At 52.3% G+C, this 21,608-nt stretch overlaps 1 protein-coding gene across 1 annotated transcript in view; it reads left to right on the plus strand.

Moving 5' to 3' along the window:
• The first annotated feature begins 9,106 nt into the window (after positions 1-9,106).
• Positions 9,107-21,608, plus strand: part of MEAK7 (MTOR associated protein, eak-7 homolog) — an 80,874-nt gene continuing 68,372 nt past the window's right edge. The window contains exon 1 of the mRNA XM_079907047.1: positions 9,107-9,156. The gene's annotated coding sequence lies outside the window, so the exon portion shown is untranslated. The remainder of the gene's footprint in view (positions 9,157-21,608) is intronic.

Below are 21,608 nucleotides of genomic sequence, written 5' to 3' on the forward strand. Positions count from 1 at the left end.
GTCTGCTGTCACTTAAGATCTCAGGTTTCATTTCCACGTGGGAAGGCATTAGCTCTGGGCTTCCTGCGGGACCCACCACTAAAACCTCTGTGCTCAGAGGAGAAATTGGCAGTGTAGGTGGGGGGAGGGGAGCAAGAACCCCTCCCTTGAAGAAAGACCCTGTTAATTGAGGGCCTACTATGTGACAAGCCTACCTCATTCTCATCTAGGTGGAAGGCAGTACTATTAAGCCATTTTACAGATGTGGAACCTGAGGCTCAGAGAGGTCAAGCTACTTGCCCAAGGTCACAAAGCTAGAAAGCGGTGGAGCTGGCATTTCAACCCAAGTCTGCTGGCTCAAAAGTGCACCCTGATATCCTTCTCTCCCTCCCTTGCTCCCCCTCTACCTCCTTCCTTCCCTCTCTCTTTTTCCTTTTGTCCTTCCCTCCCCCTCTCCTTCCCCATCACCTACAGAACCATCCATCCTATGGTCTTTTATACTCCAGGTTGGATATTCCACCGGCCTCTCAAGCCTAACAGACGGGGGTGGTCCAAGCTGCCACAATCCTTCGCGTGGACCGTGGCCACAGTCTCCTGACTCCCCTTTTTGCCTGGTTTTCAAGATCTAAGTCAGATCACGTCCCTCCTCTGCTCAGATCCGGTATAGGTCCCCGTTCACACAGAGTGGTTACAACAGCACCAAGGCCAGATGTGACTGGGACCCCGATGTCTCACCAACCTCACTATCTGCCCCTGCATCACCGCCTAGTGTCCAGGCACACGAGCCTTCTCACTGAGCTTCACGCTCATGTGGCACAGTCAGCCTCAGGGCCTTTGCACGACTCCCTCCCCTCCCCGTGCCTGAAGTTTGCTTACGCTGACATTCCTGTGCTGCATCCCTCATTCACACAGCTCTCTACCCATGATCACCTATCAGAGAGGCCCGCCTTGACCCCTGTTCTAAAACAGCACCCTGCATCCTTCTCTAGGCCCTGGGCCTTACTTACTTTTCTTCAGAGTGCTAATCACCCCCTCGAGCAGAACAATCTATCTCTGCATCTGCGTCTGCATCCATATGTCCATCTGCATCTATAGCTGTTTCCATATCTGTATTTCTACTTTTTCTGTATCTGTGTCTATATGCATATCTATCTGGTACCCTAGCTATGTGGATAAATAGCTTAGGGGGTTTAAAAAGCTGCGTACGGTTCTGTGACCTTGTTTCACATTGTTCCACCTTATTTCACCTTGTTTAGTGCCCTTGACGTGAGGTCAGACCGGTGATTCTCGACCACAAGTGACTTTGTCCCTAGGAGATGCTGGGCAATGTCTGGAGACATTTTTGGGAATCTTGACTGGAAGGGTGGCGGGTGCTACGTGGCATCCAGTGGGTCCAGGCTTGGACCATCTGCTCCTTCACTTCTCCCTTCCCAGCACCTAGGAGGGCACCTGGGCCACAGTGGACGCTCGGTAAACAGGGTTACTGTCTTCGCCCTAAAATGTCAGCAGTGTGACAAGGACTGGGGAGGGAATGTGGGAAACTGTCCTAAACCTTGTGTTGAGGAGGCTTTTGTGACATAAAAACTGGAGATGATTGAGATGGTCTGTGTATCGATTTCTCCAAAGGCCAGACTTGTTACTTCACTAGTTATTTGTACTGAAGTCAGAAGAATCTTTTTTTTTTTTTTTTTTTTTTTTTTTTTTTTTTGCGGTACGCGGGCCTCTCACTGTTGTGGCCTCTCCCGTTGTGGAGCACAGGCTCCGGACGCGCAGGCCCAGCGACCATGGCTCACGGGCCCAGCCGTTCCGCGGCACGTGGGATCTTCCCAGACCGGGGCACGAACCCGTGTCCCCTGCATCGGCAGGCGGACTCTCAACCGCTGGGCCACCAGGGAAGCCCAGAAGAATCTTTAATAAACCTGAAAGGGACTTCCCTGGTGGTACAACGCAGGGGACATGAGTCTGAGCCCTGGTCTGGGAAGAACCCACGTGCCACAGAGCAGCTAAGCCCGTGCACCACAGCTACTGGGCCTGCGCTCTAGAGCCCGCGAGCCACAACGACTGAAGCCCACGCGCCACAACTACTGAAGCCCGCGCGCCTAGAGCCCATGCTCCGCAACAAAGAGTAGCCCCCGCTCGCCACAACTAGAGAAAGCCCGCGCGCAGCAACGAAGACCCAACGCAGCCAAAAAAAAAAAAAAGCCTGAAAGGAGAGGGTCGGGGACGCAGCGGTGAGGGCTCCAGGTCAGGAGAGAGACAACACACATCACCAAATACTCTGGGAACCCCTGGGGCTGTATCCTAAGGATGGGGCGAGATGGCTATTTAATTATTCATGATTCGCACTTTATTTCAGTTAAAAAAAAAAAAAGAGAAAGTTAATGCCTGAGGCCTTGGTCATGGGGTCCTCAGGTTCCCCCTGACACGCTGCTTCTGAGCTCTGGTTTCAGTGTTGATTTCAACGCTGGGATGACCCTGGGCCCCTTGGCCTTCGGGTGCCAGGTGTTGGCCCAGTGACCCCATCTGCTGTGCTGGGAATGGGATCCTGCCCGCCCAGGGTCACGGAGCCGGCACTTGAAAGGCTGTCTGTCTGACCCCCAAACCTGCGCTTTCTCACATGAAATCGTGTTCCCTTCACCCAGCGGAATTTTGAGCATCAACATGTCCACCAAAACAAGAGAAGTTGAAAGGCCAAAGGCATCCGCTCAACCCCATGTGTCACTGAGAGGGGCCCTGGGCAGAGAAGGGAGGGTTGGCGGTGTGGGGTCCTGGCTCTGACTCTGGTTGTGCTGGGGACAAGCTGTGTGGCCCTGGGACAGTCCCTTTGTTTCCATGGCTCTCAGTGTCCCTGGGATTAGGTCGGTATCCCCCAGAGTTGCCAGATATGAGACTGGCCATTTGCGTGGTGATTTCAGGGCACACAGAGGAACAGTCATTATGTTAATTGCCGTGTAATAATCGGAACATATTAAAACACGCAACAAAGGGAGCTAACATTTCCCCCAGCAGTTCTGACACTTGGGCAAGCACAGAACCCCCTGGAGGGTGTGTTAATATCCCCAGGACCACCCCTAGCATTTCTGACTCAGTGGGTCTGGGTAGTGCCCAAGAATCTGCGTTTCTGACCCCCAAGGGTTGCTGATGCTGTGCGTCGGGGGACCCCACTCTGAGAACCACTGACCAGCAGGACACTTCCCGGGTGCGATGTGCTCAGCGAGGTGCTGGAGCCGGCTTGACCTGGGGCTCATTCCTCCCAACACCACGGTTGGTGACCTCACATCTGTAACTTGAAATTGACTGTGATGGAAATATTTACACCAGGGAAATTGGAAATTCGTAAACGCTGCAAGTCAGGGCTCCCCTCAGAGCCAGTTGTTAAAGTTCCCAGCATACCACTGCCTGCCCAGAGCTGTTCTAACCACCGCACTTGTATTAACTCATTGAATCCTTTCAACCACCCGAGGCAGTACATGTTATTGTTATTCCCACTCTACAGATGTGGAAACAGAGGCCCAGGAAGTTTAAGTAACTTGCCAAAGATTACCCAGCTCACGCGGGCTTTTCAGCCTAAACATTCTGGATTCACAGTCTGTGTTTTTTGGGTTTTTTAAAATTTTTATTTATTTATTTTTGGCTGCGTTGGGTCTTCGTTGCTGCGCACAGGCTTTCTTTAGTTGTGGCGAGCGGGGGCTACCCCTCATTGCGGTGCGTAGGCTTCTCACTGCGGTGGCTTCTCTTGTTGTGGAGCATGGGCTCTAGGAGCACGGGCTTCAGTAGTTGCGGCACACGGGCTCAGTACTTGTGGCTCACGGGCTTAGTTGCTCCGAGGCATGTGGGATCTTCCCAGACTAGGGCTTGAACCCGTGTCCCCTGCATTGGTAGGCGGATTCTTAACTGCTGCGCCACCAGGGAAGTCCCCCACTGTCTGTGTTGTTAATCACTGAACTGTACAGCTCATCAAAACCCTGATTTCATGGATATTGCCTGGGGTATGGCTAAGAAAAGAAAAACCACAGTAGGTTGATTTTTTAAAAAATATGAACTGAATAATAGTGCTGCTGTGTTGCAGACGACAGAGTTAGCTCAGATGAGCTTTTCTGGGTTTATTTATCAGGAAAAGGTGTCCCCTCCTTTGGAGAAAAGATTCCAAAGCACTTCCACTGTGGTAGAGGGTCATACCAGGTGACAAACAGGGGACTCTTGGGGATTAAGAGTTCAGACGTGTTTCATCGTGTTCAGACGATGTTTCTAGATGTTTCTGAGATGCATGTTATGGCTTTGAATTTTATTTTTTATTTTTATCTTTATCTGTTTGGCTGCACCGGGTCTTAGTTGCAGCACGCGGGATCTAGTTCCTTGACCAGGGATCGAACCTGGGTCCCCCGCTTTGGGAGCGAGGAGTCTTAACCTCTGGACCACCAGGGCAGTCCCAAGGCTTTGAATTTTAAACAGTGATGCCAGGTTGAACTTGTCGTAAAATTTGGATCTATGCCCATTCCTTCAAAGTCTTATCAATATGTAAATAGAAAACAAGATTAAAAAAAATCCACGCTACATCGTCGTGCCTGGATGTGGGGAAATGTGTCAAGGTGGCCTTGAATGAAGGTCTTGGGGATGCCACGTGCTGTCGTGGGACCAGAGCCAGTGTTGACTGCACACCTCAGCTGTGCTGGGTGGATCGTGGGTGTTCACTGCCTATGTTACACGATAAGGACTGTCTGCCGACTGAAGCTTGGGGAGGCTCCGAATAAAGAAATGATAGAGAAATCGGGAAGTCAAACTCGGGACAGTCCAGTCTCAAGTTCCTGTCCGTCGCCTGTGCCGTCATAGTGCTTCGCAAATCAACTCAGGGCTTTGTGAGTGTGTTCAAAGACAAAATGCCAACTCATGTGTTCATGGAGCAAATAGTTATCGTGCTCGTAGTACGTGCCGGGTGCTGGGCTAGCAGAAGCCAACGATACACTCAGCCAGTTAAAAAAAAAAATGTAAATAGTCCACATCATTATAGTTAGTGCCACGCAGGAAAGAAGCAAGAGGGTGTGCTAAGAGCAATAGCCGTGGGTGGGAGAGGTGCGAGATCTCCTTTCAAACAGGGTGATCCTAGAAAGCCTCTCTGGATGCTGAAACTTCAGCTGATATTGCAAGGCTGAGGAGGCGGGGTCAGTTGGAGATCTGAGTGTGTTGGGGAGAATGGTGGTAGGTTGCCTAAGAGCCTCCTAAGGTATTCAGGTTTTAATCCCCGGAACCTGCAAATATTACTTCCTATGGCCACAGGGACTCTGTGGGTGAGATTAAGATTCCTGACACACAAGGTGCAGGATCCCAGATGATCCAGGGGGGCCTATGTAATCAATCACACATTTTCCTCTAGGAGGGAGGCAGGGGGATGTTTGATGACAGAAGCAGGTGTGGTGATGGAAGCAGGAGATTGGAGTGATGGGGCTGTGAGCTAAGGAATGTGAGCGCCTCTGGGAGTGGGAGGGGCAAGGAATGGATTCTCCCCTGGAGCCTCCAGGAGGGAACCCACACCATGGACACCTTGATTTTAGCCCAGTAAGACTCATTTCAGAATTCCGACCTGCTGAACTGTAACAGAATCATTTGTATTATTTTAAGCCACTGCCTTTGTGATGATTTGTTACAACAGTGAGCAGTAAAGGATTAACCTTGCCCGATTTGACCTGAGTTCTGGGAGGCGACCTTGGAATATCCTGCCTGAGTGCTTTTTTTTTAACCTGGAGCCTTGGGCCACACTGTATAGTCTAGGCCGACAATGGGATGTATGGTGGCGGCCTTGGACTCAGCCTCTGGAGGGGCTGCAGGTTAAGGTTGACCATGTGGGTGGTCAGGTCAGCCAAATCCATATGACTGAGCCCCGATAAAGACTCTGGGTGAGCTTCTCTGTCTGGCCATATTCTGAGTATGTTTTCACATCAATGATGGGAGAAATAAGTGCTGTCCACACGACCCCCTGGGGAGGGAGCAACTAGGTGCCCGTGCTTGGTCTTTCCCGGACTCCGTCCTTTGCGTCACTGCCCTTTGCTGATTTTAATCTATCCTTTCACTGTAGTAAACTGTAATCACAAGTATAATGGCTTTTCTGAATTCTGTGAGTCCTTCCAGTGAGTCATCAAACTGAAAGGTGGTCTCGGGGACCCCCACGTACAGTTGGTGTCGGAAGTGAGGTGGTCTTGGGAGTCCCAAGCCTTGTGTGCAGCAATGGGAAACCACCGCAAGTGCAAAGGCCCTGTGGTAGGAAAGTCACATTATGCACTTGGAGCTTCACTAAAGCCACTGTAGCTGGGGCATAGAGAATGATGGGGGGTAGGGGGCTGCCAGCCATGGAGACACAGTGTCCCCACCACTGACCATGATGGGGGCTCATCCACACCCCCCCTGCTGGAGATGGGTAACGTGGGCCTCCAAAGCTGGGCTGTTAAACCTGAATCCTTCGCTCCTCTGCCTAGCTCTATCCCTGAGATCCGGAATCTGTTCTGGGATGGTCCTTGGGCTCCTCTTAGATCTCTGCTTCTGCACTGGCCGCCGGAAGTTGTTTACACTGAGTCAGTTTCAGGCAGCTTGTCCACCAGGCATGTCTCACTGTAAAGGAATCTGGCTCTTTCTGGCGGATATGTTTCAGCCTCTTGTGTCCCGAGGTAGCATGAGCCCGGGTGCCAGGAATCTGTCCCCCAGGGTGCTGACAGTCTCATTAGGGGACTCCTGGGGGTCCTGCAGGTCGAGGTAGATGGAGACACCAGTGGTGTCAACGGGAACCACACACAGTAAACATTTGGGGAGTGCTCACCCTGCACAGACCCTGCCATGAGCCTTCCTGCCTCGCTCCCGCTCATCCTTACAGGCACCCTTTGGGGTGACCGATGATTATTCCCATTTCACAGGTGAGGGTCCTGAGGCTCAGGGGGGTAGTAACTGACTCTGGTAAGCAGACACACATGTGACTGGAATCCAGGTCGTACTCCAAAGCCCAGCTCTTAGGCCACGATGAGCTGCCTCTCACTCAGCAGGAAGGCTTCACACACCCCGGGGAAATCTGCTTCTTCCGTGGTTTGCTCGAGAAATGGTTTCTGAGCGCCCCTGCTGCTGGACTCTGCACTGGGGATTTCACGGTTGGTTTAGTTTGGGTTCGCAAACCAAAAGAACTCGAGGCAAGGATTCAAGTGCAAGGGGTTTATTTCGGAGGTGGTCTTGGCTAGTGAGGAGGGGAGTGGGGGTGAGACAGGAAGGGGAGGAGCCAGTAACGGGAGGGGCTGTGACTGCCATAGGACGCTTGCGGGACGCGCCTGCGTGTCTTTCCACCCGAGGTCAGGCGTTGGCTCAGGGCTGCTCTCAGCCTGTCTGGTGGGCCAGGCTTACAGGTGGGTCAAGTGGGTCCCGGCCAAAGAGAGCTTCCAGGCAGAGAAATGCAGGTGCTGGCGGTCCAGGGCAGGTAGGGACATCACATGATAAAGGCAAAGGGGAGTTGGGGCTAGAGTGGCAAAAGAGCCTGGTGGGGGGGGCATGTGATTAACATGTAATTAACTTATCATGAACAAGGTCCCAAACTGTGACTCTGGGGCCAGAGGAACCAAAGTGAGCAAATGGTCTGGGTGGGGACCAGGGTGACCAAATGCCCCGGTTTGCCCCAGGAGCATCCAGTTTTAAAACTGGAAGGCCCACGTCCTAGGCAATTCAGCATGATTGGTCCCCCTACCTCCTGCCTCGTGGGGACTGTGGGACCATGCAGAGCAGGTGCTCCCTCTGAAGGGACAACCCCACGTAGTTCCGCGAACTTCACCGTGCTGGGGGTGCGGCTTGGGTCTGCCGGATCATCTAACATTTCAAGGAGAGTCAGGAATCTAGATCTTATGTGAAATTTCTCAATTTGAATTGTTTGGAATTAATCCACATTTTAGAAGCTCTAGGTGTGTCTAGGGAGTGATGGGACAGCTTCCCCTGTAAGTGGTCAGAAGTCATTGCTTTGGTGAACAAGAGGCACCAAGGGGGCAGGACCCAGGGCAGAGCTCTTTGTTCTTTGCCCTTTGGTAATCCAGGCCGCCTGTGGGTGCCCATGAAGGAGCCCGTGGCTGAGGACGGCCCTCGCTGGGTCTACAGAACCCCATGGGAAGGGAGCTGAGTACCTCTAGCCCCTCATTTCACAAAAGAGGCCCAAGACTGAGAATCCTCTCCAGGGCCCCAAAGCAAAACCGTGAACCACCATAGTTCACCCATCCCTCCATCTGTTTGGCCCCCAGCCTCTTCCGCCTCACCACCCCTTCCAAGATTTCTATGACAGGGTCTGAGATTCTTCTCGAACACAAGCACCACGGACAAGTAACAAGATCCTTTGACAAACAGGAAGGGCCAAGGACACAGCTGCTCCTGAGGTTTTATTAGAGAAATCTGCCCAATGAAAGGAAGTTGCTGGTTGACTTTCTTTTCCCCAAAACAAGGAAGCTAATAAAACATTGTCTTTAGAAGGAAGGATAAGTATGCACTTTCCTAGTATATTTTTCAAGAATCCTATTATGGAGAGAAGCCAGATCTCCTCTGATGTTGCTTTAGCACACGATTATTTTAATGACAGAAGCCTGGGTTTCTATGCAGCTGAGTTTTGAACTCTTACAAACACAAGCCCCCTGCTTCATGCGAACATGGAAAGTGTGAGCACAGCTCTCAGGGTTGCTGGGCCCCACCTGGGCGAACTTACGAGGAAACGAGAGGAATTTATTGGAAGACACACGGTTGACTCCTAGGGAGTCAGAACCAGACGGAAGGCCATCAGATACCCTGGTAGTGTCCCTCCTCCATCTTCTCTCTATGCCGGTCTACTTACTCGCCTCAACCCACGTGGCAGAGAGCTGCCCGCAGCACCTAAAATTATGAATCACAAATCCAAGACACAGTATGATAAGGCATAGGCTCAGAGGAAGAACCTGATTGGCCCAGATTGAGTCAGGTGACCACCCTTTGTCCAATCACCTACAGCCAGAGCAGCTGACTTGCAAGGTGCAAATATGGCCGCTAGCGTCCGAGCCGCCCGAGGGGCTTGTGGAGCAGAGTTGCGGGGAGGTGGGGTGGGTGGGCTCGAGGGTGGAGCCCCTACCTGTGCTTTTCATCGTCTGGTGATACAGAAAATACCTAAGGACAAAAAGCCACTGAAGATTTAAGACGCCGATGGTAAGGGAGCTGTGTTTTATTCCTTAAAACTTCATTTATATAAATTTGTGAAATAGTGAATATATATTGGAGCCATTTTAAAATTCTGTTCACTAGTGGATTGTAGACCCCTTGCAAGGACCCCACCCGCAGCCTGAAGTTCAGGAACGGAGGTCTCAGATAGCTTCTTGCATAAGGATAATGAACTCTTTGCCGATATCGGCCTTTCTCCCCCAGGCGTGCCTCGCCTGTTTGGGCCCCGGAGAGGAAAGAGCTCGACCTGTCCGCTTTTTAGAAGGTCCCTCTGAGCTGGATTAATCCCCCCCAAGCCGAGGGGCAGGGAGGACCTGCCTGCGTGTTTTCTCCGAATCCTAAAGCAGGTGGAGAGCCAGGAAGGGAGTTGGGGGGGGCGGGGAGGGACCCTGAGGCTTAGCACGTGGGTTTATCAGCTAATCAGTCACCTCCTCCTTCACTCTGGTAACCCGTTCCATTCCTGTATTCATTCCTGAAAGTGTTGACCAATGAGAAAACGTGCTTTCATAATGCTGCCAGACCACTCTGGTGAGGGGTGCAGGGCCCCAGGGCCGGGACCTATCAGAGGCTTCAGAGAGGACAGGTACTTGAATTAGCCTTAAAAGGTGCGTTCATTCATTCATTTACTCATTCGGTCACCAAATACTTACTGAGCGTCAGCTGTGTGCAGACACCATTCTAGGTGCCGGGGATACACTGGGGAGATAAACAACAAAGTTCCCGCCCTTGTTACAGGCCAGGGAATTGATTCCACCATTTAGGGATGAGGGCGAAGCCAGCTGCTAGCGTTTAGACCCATCATACTTGTAACCCAGCAAAGGGCTTACGTGCCCGAGTTTCAGAAAGCCAAACTCTGGCAGCGGGAGTTTGCAGCAGGGCACCAAGCAAAGGAGTGGGAGACCAGCCTCAGACCCACTTGAACTTGGTCTTTGAGTTGGGGGTGTTTTAAAGGCATAGAACAAAGAATCTGGGTTTAATCATGGTCTTGTGAGATTTCTTAATCATAGTTTGGGGATTCGGAATGTCTCTGGTTTCCGATTCTCTGGCCAGGTGGTCCATGGCCGGGGGCTCTGTGAGCTCACGTTGCCCTCGAGGAGCAGCCCGAGTCCGTCCATTAATGATGACATCTGTAATGGCCTTTTAGTACACTAACGATGTTATCTACAACAGCTGTCTTAAGTCATCTGCTTCTAGCTGATTAGTTAGTGATCAGTTAGGCCGGAATTAAGGTCAAAGGGGACAAGAAAGGGAATAAAGTTTCTGTTAGAGAGGTTAATCATAAACTCGGTTAAGGGAATTCAATTTTAGGGGGACGCGGTTTCATACTCAGCTGGTGAGACTCCCCGGGCCGGGGTCAGCCCCTCCTCCCCACCTGGCAAGCACTGAGCACCTCCTGCCCGCCAGGCACCGTGCTTAGTGCTTGACCTGACTTTCTCATCCCGTCTTCATGCCAGTTCTCCTCAGTGGACACTCGCGTTAGCCCCACTTTGCAGATAAGGGAACGGAGGCTTAAGCCACTAGAGCCTTGTTCGCACCTGTGTGATTTGCTCTGTCCTGTATGCCGGGAGATTTGTCTGCTCGTCTATTATAATTCTCCATTCATCCGCTGCCCTCTCTGGAGGAGGAGGACCTCCCCTAACACAGGAAGTGCTCAGTGGGGTTCCTGGAGGGGACCAGTGTCTTCCCCACCCCCGGATCGCAGGTGTCTGCCCCCCACCTTGGAACCCTTGTTCTCAGCTCTTTCCTCCATGGTAAGGACCAATAGTAGCAAAGCAGTGCCCTTCCAGGGGAAGAGAAAGGATGACAGGGATGGAGGCTTTCGTGCTGGAATTTCAGGCATCAGGTTGCGGAGAAGATTTTAACCTCCACTTTCCGTGCTCCCGGAAGTGTCCCCATGGAATTGGTGGCAGTAAAAGTATACGGGTTGGGGAAGGATCTGAACCCAAGATTTCCCATTTCTATGTCACTGTGATTTACTGGCCCATGGGGCACCTGCCTGCATTGATGCCCAAGGTCCCCCAAATCTTGGGGAGGGTACCTGATGCTTCTGTTCCCAGAAAAGTCACCCCTCAGCTTACGCCTCGCAAAGGAGTCAGTACCCCTTTCTCAGTGGGTCCCAGTTGCTTTAAAAAGGAGAGCAGAATCGAGAGCTGCGGGGTTTGAAGCCATGTATTCTTGCGGGCAGTCAGTGGAGTTAGAATCCAGAGGGGAAGGGTCCCGGCCTTCTGTTCACTGCAGTCATAGCAAGAATGCAGCTTTAACCTCGAAAGTGACGTTGCCTCCTTCCAGTCCAGATGAAATTAACCTGTCCTGCATGGGTGATGTCCTGAGGGCCCCATAAACCTGGATTCCAGCTACCGCTCTGCTGCCCACCTCGGTGTGTGGCCTCACTTCCTCTGAGTCTCAGCTTCCTCTGCTCAGAAGTGAGAGACTCTTGGGTGCCTACAGGGGCCAGGGCATGGGTGAAGCAGATAGGGAGGTGGTGCCCAGGCTAAGTGAGCCTGGGAGACCCCTGCCCTTACTATGTGGGAATGAGGGTTCGGGTTTCTAGAGCTGCTGATTTTTCAAGAGAAACTAGAACGTTGGCTTTTTTGTCCTTTGAAGATTTTTATCATACTTTTGTCATTTTAAAGTTTTTAATTAACATACAACATTCATGCCCCAAAAAGGTGTTCACGTGCAAAGTGTCCAGCCAGATGGATTTTTGAGAACTGAACACAGTTCACCGCATCCAGAAACAGAGCACACCTGCCCCGAAGTCCCACCTTCCCCCAGCCCTCACTATCACTGCCCTGGTGGTTCCCCATCCCCAGAGGTGACCACCGTCCCAGCCTCTAACACTGGACATCAGCTTTGCCGGTTTGTATCAACACTTTACATCCAGGTGTACTTCTGAGGCTGGCTTCTTTCCCCCACATTGTCTGAGATTCAGGCAGATTTGGGGTGTGCTTGTAAACCATTCTCTCTCAACTTCTGCTTTAGTCATTTTACTGTGATGGGCATTTGGGTGCTTTCGTGTGTGAGGCCAATAATAAGAGAGCTGCTGTGAGCATCTTCGCGCGTGCCTGTTGACGTCTACACAAACACATTTCTATCGAATTCATGCCAGGGGTGGAATTGCTGGCTCATAGGAAGGCACACATTCAGAGAAAGATGAATTTGCTCTGAAATCTCCCTACTTTATAGTGACAGAAAGCAATGAATATTCGTTTAAACAGGGATTCAGTCAAGTGAAACATTCTTCAGGCAGATTAGGCCTGCTGGCAGCCAGTTCATACACTGTGGGCTGGGTTGAACTTGACGGTCTGAATTAACCCTCATAGTCTACAATTAGCTTCATTGGTGTTTTGTCTTCTTAAATTTTTTAACATTTTTCATCATAAAAGAGCTATAACCGTGTTATAGAAAATTCAGAAAAAGGAGAAAAGTAAAAAGTATCCCTGAGAGTTCATCCCCCTAAAACAAACATGGTAGTATCTTTGTATCCTTTGTGTTCTAGTGCTTTCTTCCCCCCGTGGATATATGTATTTTTTCTTACAAATGTGCAATTTTGTGCCGCATACATTTGTATATTCTGCCTTTTTGATTCAATCGTAAGCGTTTGCATGTTATTACATGGTCTTCCTATCCAACTGTGGTTGGTTTTAGATTCGTTTAATTTTCTGGGTGGAGAGAAAACAATTCCTGTCTCTGTTATTAGATGTATCATGACATCTGTAAATAAAAGGGCTGCTGGTAAGAGAGCTTTTTCTCCTTTAATAATGAGGCTTTATTCCAGGCGCATAGGAAAGTGGTTTTAAGAGCATGAAGTCTGCGGCCACGCTACTCGGGTTCAGAATCCTGGTTGTACTGATGGCCCGCTGCGTGCCCTCTCAAGGCCTCAGTTTGCTGTATCTGGAAAATGGGCACAATAAACAGCGTTTACCTCATGGTTTGTTGTGAGGATTGAATGAGGGGATCCATGTCACGTGCTCAGAACAGGGTTTGGCATTTCGAAAATGTATAGCAAGGGCTAGCTATTTAGTCTGAGCTACAAGAACTATTTGTTAGGTGTATTTTTCTGCGTATAAAACCAATACTTGTTCATTACAGAAACATGAGAATACTCAGAGCGAGACCCCCTGTGAACATTTATGGGTACATTTTGCCGGTCCAGCGTCAGTGCTTATGTAATACGCATGCTTGTCTGCCCATAACTCGAGATCGCAACATAGGGACTGTTTGTTTCTCGGTGACCCCAAATTTCTCTCTCTGTCATTGTTGGGAGCTGTTGTCCGTGGGCCTCTTAGGTTTCTGCGTGTTTTCAATGGAAAACATGGACCCTCTGTTCAAGGATGTTTGTATAGTGGTGGTTAGACGTGGCGCTTCTCTCCAAGTAAAGGCCAGGGTTGTTTTCTGATCAATATTAATACAGAATCTCCCTCCAGGACAAGGTCAGGCAGGCTGCCTGCCCCGCAGAAGAGATCTGGGTGCCTTAAGCTCAGGGTCCCTCAGCAGGGGAGAACATGCAGTGTGAGTGGCATCCTGCCGGGGCCCCCTCATGTCGCCCTGGGGAGCCTGGGCCGATGCTCATGCCGCCTGCGGTGTGCGAGGGATCAAGTCCTTTGTCTCTGATCCAGGACTCTCGTGTCTCCTGCGGCAGCTATGAAACTGTGGCAGGCTCACCTGTGGGCTTGCACGTTCGGTACAGTCTCTGCTCATCACAGGCCTTGAGAGCCATTCCACAGCCTCCTCCAGCATGATTTCCAGTGGCTGTGTCGTGGTCCCTCACTTTGCTTTTCTGTCCCTCTCTGGACCAATCTCTCATCATCGGAAACAGGTTAGTTTTCATTTGTTCACTATTTTAACCTTTTTAAAACTTTTACGATGTTGTTCATTTCTGCTGTACAGCAAAGTGATTCAGTTGTACGTATGTATACATTCTTTTTCATATTCTTTTCCATTATGATTTATCACACGATATTGAATATAGTTCCCTGTGTTATACAGTAGGACTGTGTTTAATTTTTTCACCATTTTCACAGCGTTGCAATGGACAGTCTTGTAGCTAAGCTTGGCTCTCATGTGACTATTTCCGTGCCATAAATAGAAATTCCAAGGAATGACAAGATGCTGGTGTTGGCATATCAATACGCCCATTGTGGATTGAGACCTAGCTGATCCTGAGCCCTGGGATTTTCTGTGTCACAGATTCCCAGCTCTTTGAGAGCAGGGACATCCTCATCCTTGTGTCCCTAATACCAAGCACATAGTAGGTGTGCATCCAGTGTTAGTTGGACTCAAATAGGGTCCGTAAATCAAGAGGGTGCCTCGGCACTGTATTGGATGACGTTGAACCCGCCTGTTCTCTCTCTTCACCGTTGTCCTCCAGGAGACCGTCTGAATGCCACAAAATTCCATTCAGTGTAAGGAGATAGGCAGAAGGCAAAGGAAACCCAGGACTTGGGGGGCTGCCCTGGGGGGAGGGGGCCGAGTCAGCTCCTTCATCCCCTAAATCATCCCCACAGTTATCTGTGAGATCCAGCCCTGTTGTCGTTTGTATTTGCAAGTCATTCTTTCTTCTGTGTGGGTCCCATCACCTGGAAAGGCCCCATTTGTTGAAGAATTCTGCGGTTGATGGGCACTTGGGTACTGCATTTCCAGCGTAGGGCTCTTGGGAGCAACGCTGCAAAGAACATTGTAGTACAGGTGCTCATACAAGTAGGTGTTCCTCTTGGGTGTCTACGGAGGAGTGGAGTTTCTGGTTGATACCGTTATGCCTATGTGCCGCTTCAGCTGGTGCTCCCGAATGGTTAGAAAGCGTTTATTCCATGAATGACTTTCTGGAATCCAAGAATCAGGGCGATGGATAAATCGGTCATCACTGCAGTCAGGGCTGGCCTCCCGGGCAAACGGCCCTGCGCTCAGACGGGCCTGGGCTTGGGATTTAAGGCTCTGTGGGAGCCTTCTTGAAATTCTAAATAATTTTATCTTTATGTTTGTGTTTTGTAAGTGATGTGCGATGGGTAATGGAGCATGCGCCGGGGGCTGGGCGGGCCTGCCTGCTGCCACCTCCCTGCTTCCCAGAATGAGTTCCGGCCACCGGCTCCCCCCTCCGCCCCTCCCAGTAGCCAGGGCTGCTCTCCACCCACTTGTCCCATGAGCAGCCTCTGTCTGAGGGAGCCTGTCATTAAATAACAAACGAAAAACACCGTGACGGTCTGAGAGAGAGAAAGAAGAAAAGGAAAAGAGGAAGCAGAGGAAGAGGTTTTTTTCTGCACATTTCCCTTCGCCCGGGCCCGCAGATTCCTCAGCGGCCCTGGCTGGAGTTCACGCCCTGCTCCCCGTGGCCAAGACCTTCTGCCCAAGTACTTCACACACGTGATCACACTTAACCTCTCACCACCCCGTGAGATCAGCATTACTGTCATCAGCTCCCGTGTGCAGACAAGGCGCCAAAGGCAGGGAGCGTGGAAGTAACCCTCCCGAGCAGAAGCTGGGAGGTGGGCACTGGGCAGGTGTGAAGGCTGCTGTTTCTGCCCCCAAAGCCTGTGCTTGTTACCCCCTTAGGGCACCCGGCCTCCCTGCCGGTCTGCACCCCCTCAGGCAGGAAGGGCCAGCTTGTCAGGGCAAGCGGAAGAGCCTCGTGGAGAAGGGGCCTTCTGACGGCTGGTGTCGCCCAGCGCGGCATCCGCAGAAGGCCTGGCGGACGCTTCTGGCCAGGGGTTAGTCCCCGGGGGGCTGGCGTGGGGCAGTGGGGGGCCAGCAAGGGGGCTCTGCAGTGTGTGCCCCGTGGGTGGGTGACGAGGTCGCGATTCATAATGCGTGAGGGGTCGGGTGGAGACGCCTCTCGGGACACAGGGCCTTTGTTCCCGGCTTGTAATCATCTCAGAAAGGAAGGAAGCAAACAAGATTTATCTCCCAGAGCCTAATCAACTTCCTTTTGGGGCGGCCTCTATCTGTCGCGCAGAACTCTGAATGCCCGCCAGGGAATGCTTTGCGATGAGTTAGTATTGGTCAGACTTTGAAGGGCCGAAGATGTGTAACTTGCTTACAGTGTCTTAGAAAACACGCGTTCTATTTTGTGTGTGTGTGTGTGTGTGTGTGTGTGTGTGTGTGTGTGTGTGTGTGTGTAGCTCCTTTCCAGACCAGCCATCTCACAGATCTCTGTATTGTTCACCCTTCCGGCCTCTATGAGAAGTTTTCTTTATTTCAGTTTGGTTTGTTTTTAAATGGGAGGAGAAAGAAAATGACAGGAGGGGAGATGGTTTGCGCCAATCAGTAGCTCAGCTGGAAATGGACTTAAGGTCAAGGGTCGGCTAATCAATCCCCGAATAGGCTTTGAGGAGCTCCCGCCTAGGAGTGAAGCTCCTGGGAGAGAACACCGGGTGCTTAAGCCGTAAATTCCGGGTGGCGGCAGCCAGGGGGCTGCTGACCGAGTGTCACGGGAAGCTTCAGGGCAGATGTGTCTCTTGCCAACTGCTGACTCTGGTTTCCGCCGGACCCTGCCCCCTGGGCCAGAACTGATTGCACGAAGGCTGGACACCCGATCCGCGCTGGGCCAGTCAGCATCTCTGCCCCCTTGAAACGCCATCAGGGCTGATTCTGGAACAGAGGAGATGAAATCCTGGGTGGGGCTGGCAGCCGCTCAGAGAGAGAATAAGCAGGGGTGGAGAAGGGGAGCTCAAGGGGGAGGCAGGGGCGGGGGAGCTAAAGAGAGAGAGACCTCCTTCCCGTTTTCCAGGCCCTGCTTCCAGCACTGCGACACCTAACCACATGCGTGCCTTTGGGTTCCCTGAGACACCCCCTGACCTTCCACTAAATCTCCTTTGGTAATTCAAGTTTCTAGAATGGCTTTATGCAGGACCAGCCACATAATGCTGGGGCCTTAGTGCACAAGGAACCCGTAGGGCCCCTTGTTCAAACATTGTTGAGAATTTCAAGCTGGTGACAGCAGAGCATGAAACCAAGTGGGGACCCTTCTAAGCCAGGCCCTGCGCTGTGACTATGCAGGTTGTGGGCCCCTGGGAGCCGGCCCTGGGTTCGTGTTACCTGCAACCCAGAGAGTCTTGAGCTAGACAGACAGACCCGGCCGGAAAGGTGGTCTTCCCACCTGAACAAAAGGTATTTCAAAATTCTTCCCAGAACTGCATCAAAGAGGGCAGCCACGGACCAGGAAACCAGAATGGACAGAAAAGAGTCCAGGAATAAAATGAAGGAAAAGGCACCTAGCAGGGAGCCCTGGGGTGGGGTGGGAGCTGCGAGCAAACTCCCTTACATTCCCTCCTGCCGGCCAAGTGCAGACAGAGCCCGAGGTCTGGGGGAGGAACGCGCCGAGGGCAGAGCAGTGCAGCCTGAGGACCCCACACGGGGCCACCACAGTGTGTGACAGTGAAGAGGGGGAGTCTGGCTCAGATCAGCGCAAAGAGAACCTTCCCTGCGCCCAGTGCAGCGGAGGGGGGCCCCATCAGCCGTGCGGAGAGCGGGGCTGCAAAGCACCATGGGCACCTCTCAGTGATGCAGGTGCACATCCCCTCTCTTGGTGTCTGCCGCCGTGTTTAATGAACTGAGGAATTAACTGAATCCTCTTCTCGTTCTCCTTTGTGAGTTCAAGTATTCCCTTCCCATCTACACCCCCAAAGGCCCATCCCCAGCTGCTGTCACGTTTGGTGCTTAAGGCTTCAACCTAACGAATTCTGAGGGGACACAGACATTCAGGCGATAACATCCAGCTGTGTGTGGGTCTTTGCCTTCCGATCCGGCTGTGTATCCTGACTCCGCTGCTGTCAATACAGCTTTGCCGTGGAAATGGCTCTGTGCTGAAACTCGTGACTTCTTTCAGTGAGTCTCTGAATGTGGGTGTGGTCTGGGAACCCTCGCCGCAATGGGCGTGTGTGGTTTCTTGCTTTTTTGTTTCTGGTAGGTAGTTCTGTTCCTTTCACAAGGAACACATAAATAGGCTCTAAGATTGTGTCGAACGAACGCGCAGATGCGCAGCCACGATGTTATTTCTGCAACAAGATCCCGTTCTCGGTGCGGCATCCGCATTGAGTGTTTCCAGCCACCGCTCGGCCCGGTGGCTTCCTTCCCACTCCTGGCCCTCGGCTCTGACATCCCTCCGATGAGGGGCAGATGGTCGGAACCCACGCCCGCCTCTCCTCCTGCCACTGAAGCCAGGAAACTGCTGGGGTACCCCGGAGCAGGGCCTCACCCCTGGAAGGGAAACCAAGTGTGTGCATGTTGCCAGAAACCAGAACTCCCAAGTAGAGAAGGAGACTGTGAGCAGTGGAGGGGCGCGCTTCCAGAGCTGGTTCCGAGGTCCTCAGTCGCTCCTGGGGAATTCCTCTCAGGAATGCAGAGGCGACTGGCCGTTCTTTTCTGGAAGGGTCACTGCTTGCATCCCATGCACTGTCCCGGTGACTGTCCTGGTTGCGCCCCAAATGAGGGAATCAGAACGGAGTGATTTCAGCCAGCAGAGTGGGCAAAAGATCGCTGTGCCAACAATACAAACCCGGCAGAGTCCAGAGTGCTCCTAAATTTGCAAGTCGGTAACATTGTTGCGTTCCTTTGTTCCTGTTCTGGCTTGTCTGCTTGGACAGCGCGTTTGTCCAGAGTTTCCCAACTGGTCCCCGGGGGGCCGTCTTCACACCGGGAGATGACGCCTCTCCCGGCTCCTGGAAGCCGAGGATGGAGGAGGGGAGGGAGAGCGGGCCCGGGGGTGGCTCTTGGGAACGCAGCACGCAAGCCCAGGGTTCCAAACGGTGCAGGCTGAGTGACATGGCAAGAGAGCGCAATGGTTAGAACAAGGGCTGGGGCATCAGACAGGCTTGGTCCCCCGCCTGCCTCGGCCCCAGGGAATGGGGGCAAGTCAAGTGACCTCTCTCTCTCTCTGAGCGTCTGCTTCCTCATCTGTAACGTGGTGACAGTATTTGTCCTTCACCTGAGGCTGAAATGAAATTGTGCGTGTGAAGTGCAGGCACTGGGCAGCGGTGGTTCACCTCTGGCTCCCTAGGGCCATCGCGATCGCTTGCCGGCGGAGGGTGGAGCGGGGGAAGGAGCTGACCTTTATCGAAGCCAATAAGGTACCAGGAACTTTAGATTTTCTTGACTCCAAACAAGAATCCCGTGAGGCAGGGCAGGACTTTCCAGACTTTAACGTGCAGACACATTCCCTGCAGGATCTTGCTAAACTGTAGATTCTGGTTTGGCAAGTCGGGGGTGGGGGGTGAGATCCTGCGTTTCTAACAGACCCTGAGACCTCACTGCTGCTGCCGGACCATGACCATACTTTCCTGCAGCCTGGCCTGATTTGTCCTCTCTCCTTACTGTCCATCTCCTAAGCGCCCACCCTCCCTGACCAGGTCGCATTCTTTTTTTTTTTTTTTTTTTAAATTTATTTTATTTTTGGCTGTGTTGGGTCTTTGTTGCTGCGCGCGGGCTTTCTCTAGTTGCGGTGAGCGGGGGCTGCTCTTCGTCGTGGTGCGCGGGCTTCTCATTGTGGTGGCTTCTCTTGTTGCGGAGCACGGGCTCTAGGCGCGCGGGCTTCAGTAGTTGTGGCGCGTGGGCTCAGTAGTTGTGGCGCACAGGCTTAGTTGCTCCGCGGCATGTGGGATCTTCCCGGACTAGGGCTTGAACCCGTGTCCCCTGCATTGGCAGGTGGATTCTTAACCACTGCGCCACCAGGGAAGCCCAGGTCGCATTCTCTGTGACCCTTTCTCCTGGTCCTGTTGTATTATCCTTCACAACACTTGTGATCAAGTGTTTATGTACATTTTAAAGATGGGGAAACTGAGGCCAGCTAAAGCGTGGGCGCAGGTCCCACAGCTAGGGAATCTGCAGAGCTTGGCTCCTGGGCCGCCTGTCTTTACCCGGAGGCTCTGCCGTCTGTTTGACGGTGGGTTCATCACAAAAGCTGTTCGATGCTAAAGGCCAAGGGTATTTCTGCCCTTAAATTCAGTGAGTTTTGATCCTTTTCATGAGCCAAACCCAGTTCTCTTGTGTTTCCTTTCTTTCCTCTGTGGCAGAGGGCAGCATTTAAAGCTCATTGATGCCAAACCACATGCCCGACTGTAAGTCCCAGCTCCGACATCCTTGTGTGATTTTGAGGGGGTCCATTAACCTTCCTGTGCCTCGGTTTTCTCAGCTGTAACACTTGAACCTGCCTAATGCCTGAACCTGCCTCCGAGATGATCAAACGAAACAGTGCCGGTGACGGGCTCAGAGCAGAACCTGGCAGGTTGTGAGCATGATACGTGTGCTTGGTGTTGTTACATTTTAAAATAACAACAAACCTATGTTTGCTCAAAGAACAGCGCTCTGTTGGGAGATTCTTTTGGCCGGTTCCTGGGTGGCCAGGCAAGCTGCCCTTTCCAGCTGTGTGACATTAGGCAAGTTCCTAGACCTTTCTGAGCGGCATTTCTCCCACCTGCAAAATCAGGGGTCGTCCTCCCCACAGGATTCCTCTGAGCAGTTGGAGAAGTACTGGGTCTAGAGAGCAAGGGACTGAACCTGAGAGTCTCTGCCTTGGAACCAGCGATCTGAGATTCACACGGGCAAATACAGCTTCAGAGGGAGAATCGTGCTTCTCTGAGCCTGGCGCGTGCGCCGCTGGAGAGCCTCTGGGTCGTCGTTGATGGCGCGGCCGCTGTCTCCCTGTTTCCCACCTTGTGGGCTGCCGAGGGGCTGGGCTCGTCATGTCCACGGTGGGGTTGGTGGGCCTTAGAAGAGCATCAGGAACTCTTCAGTCCTGACCAAAGAGGCAACACACCCGAAGTTCTCCGAGGCCTCGGCCTCCACTGCGCATGTGCTGGGGCCGCTCGCCCCCGCTCTGGGTGTCCCGTGGCTTTCCGGAGCGGGAGGTTATGGAAGGTCGGGGCAGCCTCTTGGACTGGCGGGGCTGGCAAAGGCGGATTGTGCTCTCTGAGGGCGATTTGCATGGAATCTGCTTATGCTCTTAGCTTGGCCGGTTCGGATGAACAAAGGATGGAGGCAGAGCCCCGGGGCCACGCGGCTGCAGGGAGGCCAGGAGGGAGTTTGGGGTCAGCAGGAGAGGGGGAGCCCTCCCCAAGCCTGGGGCTGAGGTGCTTCTCTGCACACAAGGCTTGTGGGGTGGGGAGTGGGGTGCTGTCAGTTCCAAGGTCGGGCTGGGGAGAGGGGCGATGGGGGCAGCCCTACGACAGAGCTCCTGAAAGTGTCTGGGGACCACTGGCTGGTCAGGAGGGGCCTTCCTTAGGTTCTTCTGGGCAACTGGTCAGCAATTCCCTGAACTTTCATCTCGATGTAAAGTAAGGGATGCTTAGCAGTAACTCAAAAAGCGAGTTATTAAGTTATTGTAATTATGAAGTTGGTGTCCATGGGATGCGGAAAATATTAACAAAAAGTATGCACGTCCTTCTCTGCTCTTCCAAGTGGGACTGATGGCAGGATTGCCTGATGGACATCTCTCAGGTCTTTATAGCTCT

The sequence above is a fragment of the Stenella coeruleoalba genome, assembly GCF_951394435.1.
Source record: "Stenella coeruleoalba genome assembly, chromosome: 20".
Classification (NCBI taxonomy): Eukaryota; Metazoa; Chordata; class Mammalia; order Artiodactyla; family Delphinidae; genus Stenella; species Stenella coeruleoalba.